The following is an 8,020-nucleotide window of genomic DNA, read 5'->3' as shown; positions in this document are numbered from 1 at the left end:
TTTATTTATTTATTTGAGATGGAGTCTCACTCTGTTTCCCAGGCTGGAGTGCAGTGGTGTGATCTTGGCTCACCACAACCTCTGCCTCCCGGGTTCAAGCAATTCTCCTGCCTCAGCCTCCTGAGTAGCTGGGACTACAGGTGTGCACCACCATGCCCAGCTAATTTTTGTATTTTTAGTAGAGGTGGGGTTTCACTATGTTGGCCAGGCTGGTCTTGAACTCCTGACCTCGTGATCTGCCCACCTTGGCCTCTCAAAGTGCTGGGATTACAGGCATGAGCCACTGCGCTCGGCCATGTTTAGTATTTTTTAAAAACAGCTTTATTGAGGTATAATTTACATACTACACAATTCACCCACTTAAGGTGTATGATTCATTGGCTTGTAATATGTCACAGAGTTGTGCAACCATCACCACAATTAATTTTAAAACATTTTTATCATCTTGTGGGTACAAGAAACCTTGTACCCATTAGCAGTCACTCCTCACTTTCCCCTAACTTCTCCAGCCTTAGGCAAACACTAATCTACTTTCTGCCTGTATAGTTTGCCCGTTCTGGACTTTCATATATTAATAAGATATGAATGAGACTGTCATATAATATTTGGCCATTTGTGTCTGGCTTTTGTGCTTAGCATAATGTTTTCAAGGTTTATCCATGTTGTAATATGTATGAGCACTTCATTCCTTTTTAAGGCTGAATAATATTCCCTTGTGCGGATATACCACATTTTATTTATGCATCATTTGATGGACATTTGAGTTGTTTCCACTTTTTGGGTATTATGAATAACGCTGCTGTGAACAATTCATGTATAAGTTTTTGTATGGATGTATATTTTCCTTTTTATATTCCTAGGAGTGGATATATTCCTAGGAGTGAAATTGCTGGGTCATATGTAACTCCATGTTTAACTTTTTGAGGAACTGCCAAACTTATTCCACAGAAATGTAGGCGCGTTCCAATTTCTCCACTGCTTGCCAACACGTATTATTTGTCTTTTTGATTATAGCCATCCTGGTGGGTGGGAGGTGGTATATCTCATTATGGTTTTGATTTGCATTTTCCTGGTGGCTAGTGACATTGAGCATCTTTATATATCTTTTGGAGAAATCTTTATTCAAATCCTTTGCCCATTTTTCATTTGGGTTATTGGTTATATATACACATACACAGGCACTCTCTTATGTAAAGGGTTCTTTATATGTATCTTGGTTATAAGTCCTTTACTAGATATATGATTTGCAAATACTTTTCTCATTCTGTGAGTTGTCATTGTTTTAAGCTGCTCAAGTGTTTAGGAAAGGAAATTTGCATTTAGGGTAGGTAAGCAACAGCAGTTACAGTTATAACAATTGTTATACGGCAACAGATAACTAATACTTTAAATATGTACATACTTCAAAGTAGTTCCACTCCTGGCTATATCCTTCAGAGAAATTTGCATAAATCCTTGAGGAGTAGATACAAGGGTGTTTTTCTTTGTATAGTTTGGGTGGCAAGAATTTGGAAGAAACTTAGATGTCCATCACTAAGGAAATTGACAAGTAAAATGTGGTATATACATATAATCAAGTATTTTTTTAAGTCAAATGCAAGCTGTTAGGAATTTAGTGAAATAATAGACTTCAAGTGAAAAAAATAAGGAACAATAAAATTTAAAGCAAAAATCAGCTATATAAATTAAACACATGAAGTGATATTATTTTATAAGGAGGATATACACCTTAATCAGTAGAATAAGGTTTGTGGGAGGGAACAGAATGAGACTAGAATGGAGAATGAAGGGGGGAAAGGGAAGCAAAGAGGGCTTTGCATGGATGAAAGTGATCGCGTGCCGTGAACTCAGGCCTGTGATAACTCAGTTCTGTGCACCTGAAGCCCTAAGTGCAGCTCCAGAAGCAAGGTCTGGTTTCATGGAAATGACATTTAGTTCCCACATTAGTTAGGGTAGACTAAACTGCTAAAGCAGACTCCAAATAGACGTGTTTTTCCCCCCTGCTCACTCATGTAACATCCAGGTCGTTTCAGGTTGAGAAAGTAGGAGTGGGATACTCTATGAAGTTGTTTAGGGATCAGGCTGATGCCAGCTTCACTACGGCTTCCAAGGTTGTGTTGGGCATTACCATTTTAGTGAGTTGAGCAGAATGTGAAGGATTGCTTGGCAGATGTTACGGGCTAGCTCTAGAAGCGGCACACACTTCTACTCATATTCTGTTCATAAGAACCTAGTCACAAGGCTCCCTTTTAATGCAAAGGAGCCCGAGGAATATAATATGCATCAGGAAGAAGGGATAAATGGATGTTGTTGGACACATAACATTATCTTTGCCACATTATATACTTCTCAGACTCCTAAAGAAAGGCTGTCCATCCTTCAGCCATTTGAGACATACATGGATTTTTAAATAGTTTTGAGACCTGGAAATCCCGAAGGGAGTATCAGTTGGGGTCACTACCAAGTTAGGGATGTCTCTTCCCTAACTCTGGCCAGTGATTGTCCCAGAGAAGGGCTTAATAGGGAGATGAAAGGTAAACTGGGATTGTGTCGAAAGTCAGCATTTATGAGATGGAAGTACTTTGTTTATTTTTACAGCTTAGGTCTTGCTTTGTTGCCCAGGCTGGAGTGCTATGGCATGTTCATTGCAACCTCAAACTTGTGGGCTGTGATCCTACTGTCTCGCCTTCCCAAGGTGGCAGAGGAGGCCTTCAACTCCTAGCTCATTGTCACACCCCTTCTGCACAGCTAGGTTTTGTTTCCATATGGTTTCGGGTTTTAACTTCATTTTCGTGGGACCCCCATACTGTTTCTTAGGAACACCTCACTCTAAGAGGCTCAGAGGCTTTAGAAATCTTAAACCACTTTTTTTCCCTTAACAAAGGAATGTATTATTTATTTTTTATTTTTTTGAGACGGAGTCTTGCTCTGTTGCTCAGGCTGGAGTGCAGTGGCGCGATCTCAGCTCACTGCAACCTCTGCCTCCTGGGTTCAAGCAATTCTCCTGCCCCAGTCTTCCGAGTAGCTGAGATTACAGGCATGTGCAGGAATGTATTATTTATTTTTAAGCAGAGATTGAGGTGTAGGGAAAGCAGTTAGATTGTATTTCAGGTGAGCTCTGTGTTTATTTAGTAGGCGTTAGTGAACATTTAAAAACTCCACCCCTCCAATTTCTCTGCCTGTAAGTGTGAGAACACAGCACATCTTGTAGGGCAGAGATCCCAAGCCTGTCCAGCCCCTAGCTGACTGTCATTTCCTAGGCTGTCTACTAGAGGGCAGTGTGATATGCCTTTTCTAGACTGGCCACAGCATGGGTCTATACACACTTCATAATACGCCTTAGAGAACATAATCCTGTTTCCAATACGGAAAAGATTTTCAAGAGAGAGACCTAGTATTTAGGTTTTGATCAGAATCTCCCTTACTTGGGCTTTGGAAACCTTTCTTTACGTGGAAGAATTTTTTTTCCTTTTAATCAAATCAGTCCCTTTTACTCTCCTTTCTTACGCCTCCGCCACTTTCAAGTTTAGACTTAAGAAGCCATGAGCAATGTGAAAAACCTCTGAACTGTACACTTTAAAAGGGTGAACTTTATGGTATGATAATTATATCTGAATTTAAAAATATTAAAACAGGCCAGGAATGGTAGTGCATTCCTGTAATTCCAGCTACTCAAGAGGTCAAGGTGGGAGGATCACTTAAGCACAGGAGTTCAGGACCAGCCTCGACAATGAGACCCCATCTCAATGAAATAAATAAAATGTAAAAAATGTAAAAACAACAAAAAAGAAGAACCACTGAGAGACACTAGCTCAGATAGAATACAATAGTAGTAACAGACTGCAATGACTCAGTCTCTCCTTTTCTCTCCTGAATGATTCAAACTTGATGGTGTTGATCTTGGCCTTATACAGCTTCACCCTTTCCAAAAACAAGGGCATGTGGGCAATCTTGGTGGTAGGTTGATACTCAGGCGGTACCTGTGAGCCCACCCCCTTGGGAGTGGACAGAGTAGTCAGCTGAAAAAGGAGTCAGTCTTTCCCTCTGCGTATCACATCCAGCGCCCTCTGTCAGCTAAGGAATTACAAAGTGTGTGACTTTATCCTGTCACACGTAAAAATGCAATCTCTAGTGCTTAGTAAACAGGGCCTGTTTTCTTTATTTTCCTTTTCTTTTAGTAGGAGAGGAAGCAATTGTGCAGAGAGGTTAACTTGTTCAAAATCACTCTGAGTTGGGAAAGAGTCAGAATTTAAACAACAGATTCCTCTCCCTGCAGTTGTCACCCCCACCTATCTTCACTCCAGTAGCAAGGTAAGAGGTGAGGGGGCAGTCCAAGGGACTGTTTCCTGCCCAGAGCAGTTCTTACCAGGGGCTTCTCATAGCCTCTGCAAGGAGGTCCATAGTGTACTTGAAGCTGAGTTCCCCAGTCCTGGAAGAATTGCTTGCTGGTAGTTTCAGTTTGGAACTTGGCTTTGAAGATCCCAACCAAGTGTGTTAGAGGGGCACTTGCCCTTGACTGTTTTGTGTGTGTGTGTGCATTTTTTTTTTTTTTTGAGACAGAGTTTCATTCTGTCACCCAGGCTGGAGTACAGTGGCGCGATCTCAGCTCACTGTAACCTCTGCCTCCTGGGTTCAGGCAATTCTTCTGCCTCAGCTTCCCCAGTAGCTGGGATTACAGATGTGCACCACCATACCCAGCTAATTTTTGTATTTTTAGTAGAGACCGGGTTTCACCATGTTGGTCAGGCTGGTCTCGAACTCCTGATCTCAGGTGATCCACCCACCTCGCCTCCCAAAGTGTTGGGATTACAGGCGTGAGCCACCGCGCCTGGCCCCTTGTCTCTTTTTGCCAGGGGCTTGGGAGGAGGTAGAGAAGACCTCTGGGAAGAGAGAAATGCCTGTCTGGGAAAAAAATTATTGTTTTAAATTGCTGTCTTTCATTAAGTACTTACTGTGTGTCAAACATGTATGTTCAGTGCGTATACATTACTTCTGTTGTCAGGGAGAGATCAGTCTGTGAATGGTTGCAGATAGGGAAAGCCACATTTCTGGGTCTCCCAAGAAAAGGGGGGTTGGGATATCCCGGCAGGACAAACTCTTCCTTGTTCTCCCCCATACACCCTGAAGTAATAGGACCTTCATGCTGATTACTTGTTGACAGAGAGCTTGGGCACTTTACCCTGGTCACTGTGTCCCCACCAAATTTGACAGTGCTGTTGCCACCTCCTGCTTTGGCCAGCTCAGCTCTTCATGCAGGTAAGTAGTGGGCTGCCAGCCGGGGGCAGTTTCCTTCTGCACATGCTGGATCTGTTTGCTTCCCAGGGTAAAAATGATGCTGCCAGATGGAGCCATGCAAAGGGGCTTCAGGTGGTATTTAACATCTCCTGGGGCTATTTCCTCCTGGACTTCTAACTGCTGAAAAGCAACTCCCTTCTGCTGCTCTCCCTAGTGGGAAGTTCAGTTTGTGGGGGGTCGAGGGAGGGTGAAGGGGGGTCCTTCTGATCTTCCCTTCATTAATTGGGCTTAGTAGGGGAAGTCTAGTGGTGGTCAGTCTGCTAGAATGAGAGGTCATCAAAAAGTAGTCAGTGTTACCTCCTATCAAGTTACTTTACTTCTCTGAGCCACAGTTTCCTTACTTTTTTTTTTTTTTTTTTTTTTTTTTTTTTGAGACGAAGTCTCCCTCTTGTCCCTCAGGCTGGAGTGCAGTGGCGCAATATCGGCCCACTGCAACCTCTGCCTCCCGGGTTCAAGCAATTCTCCTGCCTCAGCCTCCCGAGTAGCTGGGATTACAGGCTCCTGCCACCACGCCCGGCTAAGTTTTGTATTTTTAGTAGAGAGAGGTTTCACCATGTTGGCCAGGCTGGTCTCGAACTCCTGACCTCAGGTGATCTGCCTGCCTTGGCCTCCCAAAGTGCTGGGATTACAGGTGTGAGCTACCGCACCTGGCCACACAATTTCCTTGTTTGTAAAATCAGGGTAATACATCCCTTTCTGGTTATTGAGAAGATCTGAAATAAAGTTATCCAGCATACTGTCTGGCATGTAGGAGGTGCTTAATAAGTAGTATCTTCTCTTAAAATAGATACTTAAAGAGCGTGTCTGCTGCCTCAGTGGCACATGTCCCAGTCTCTGTTGATCCCTCTCTCGTCTCATTCCTGCTTTACCTGAACACCAGGGTCACTGTTCTCTGGCTGTGTTTGGAGAGCCAGTGTCTCTTGCTGGGTGGGATTGAGGGATGTACTATTTGAAGAAGAGTAGTCAAACAGGTGGGAATCTTCTGTTCCCTGGAGAGGGGGTGTCTAGAGGCGGGACGGAAGTGATCGGCTTGTTCCAGTGATTCTTGCCTGTGTCATGGCAGCCTTCTATTACCCATTGCCCCTTGTCAGGGGAGAGGTGGGTGCTGGTGGTGGTGTCCAGACAGGGCCCAGTTTGAATTTATTTGAAGCTGGGTACATAAGAACTAGTGGTGGGGGTGGGGAGGGGTGAGGAGTTCTCTGCATTTAACATTTAAGGGCATGTGGAATTTCAAAAGCAGTTTTCACCAGCATTTCATGTTTGTTCGGTTGTTTCTTTTGGCTTTGAGCATAGTGCTGGTTGGGGGCAGGGTGGCTTACGATGAAGATGGTCAATGGTGGACTCCTGCATAGGTGGGTGGAACTCCATATGGGAAAACACATTACGCCTGGGCTTAGTGCGGTTGCCGCGGTGTCTGTGTCTCCTAAGAGGCAGGAAAAAGAACAGTCTCTAGGAGCAAAAGAGGAAGAGAATTGAGTTAGGGATTTTGTTCTCTCTCTGCTTCCAAAGCTGCAAGGGCTGTATCCATGAGACCTTGAGGAAGCCCCTCCAGTTCCTCAGTGGGAGGGAAGAAGGTTGGCCCTCCGCACTGCCTGTGTTTTGACAGAAGTAAAACTCTCGACTCAGCCTTCAAAGTTCAAGGGTGGGATATTGGGAGAGGATGAGCAGCTTTTTGGCTTGTTAAGAAAGTCACATTTTTGGCCAGTATAAAGTGGAGGAGGCAGAGTGGGGTGAGGTGTGTGGGAGTCCTGTGGGATGGAGAAAGCAGCTGCCACGGGCCATGTTACCTGTGGGTGATGGGGAGAGGCTGTGGTCATAGTGGGGAGCAGGCAGTGAGAACTTTGTGGGAGGGCTGTGTTTGAACTACTGAGGTCTGAGCAGGGTCCAGGGCAGGAAGCATCCTGTGTTCTCTGCCTATCCACCCTTCATTAGACGGAGGGAAGCAGAGAGCAGGAGCTCTGGGGACAGGGAGGGGAGTGAGAGGGGGATGCCAGGTAGTGGGTGACTGGCGGACTCTTATCCGCAGTCTCAGAGCACACAGAGATGGCTGAAGGATGCCACTTTAAGTGATGCCTTCTGGTCATGCTGGCAGTAGCTTCTGTGCTCGGCCCTGTCTTCTGTCCCCCAGCTTTTGAGGGGGCACCTGTGCTTTGGCAAATGGACTTTGGTTCTGAGGTTTGGTGTCTTAGGTTGCCTCGAGCCTACACTGGCTTTGGGAGAGGAGGTAGAGGCAGCTGTGTCCCCAGCAATAGATGACTGTGGCCAGCAGCTAAGGGAAAGGTCCAACTCTGGATCTCCACTGTGTGTGTGTGTGTGTGTGTGTGCATGCGCGCGCGCGTTCACGCGCCCAAGCTCTGGCCCTTCAGATGTCTGTCTTTTGCTGCCCTCATCTCTGCTTCCCACACCCACCCCCCACCCACGTGCACACACCAGGTGTTGTCCTGAGACCCGAGACAGAGGGGTGAGCTGCATCTTGTCAGCTGTGTAGATCTGCCAGTAGCTCTACAGTGGCTCCCTTTCAGAATCTGGAATTACAAAATGAGAATCTCAGACTTGGAAGATACCTTAAGGGGCTTCTAGTTATTCCACCTTCCCCATACCAATTAGTGTGAAAGTATTTCCATCAGTTCACTAGCTCAACTGCTATTCCCCTCTAGTACCATGGAAATGCAGTGTTAACTCGATTAATCCTAGAATCAAAGTTGGAAAGAGCCTTCGACAAGAG

The sequence above is a fragment of the Hylobates moloch genome, unplaced genomic scaffold (assembly GCF_009828535.3).
Source record: "Hylobates moloch isolate HMO894 unplaced genomic scaffold, HMol_V3 SCAFFOLD_11, whole genome shotgun sequence".
Classification (NCBI taxonomy): Eukaryota; Metazoa; Chordata; class Mammalia; order Primates; family Hylobatidae; genus Hylobates; species Hylobates moloch.
Note: the sequence above shows the minus strand (reverse complement) of the source record.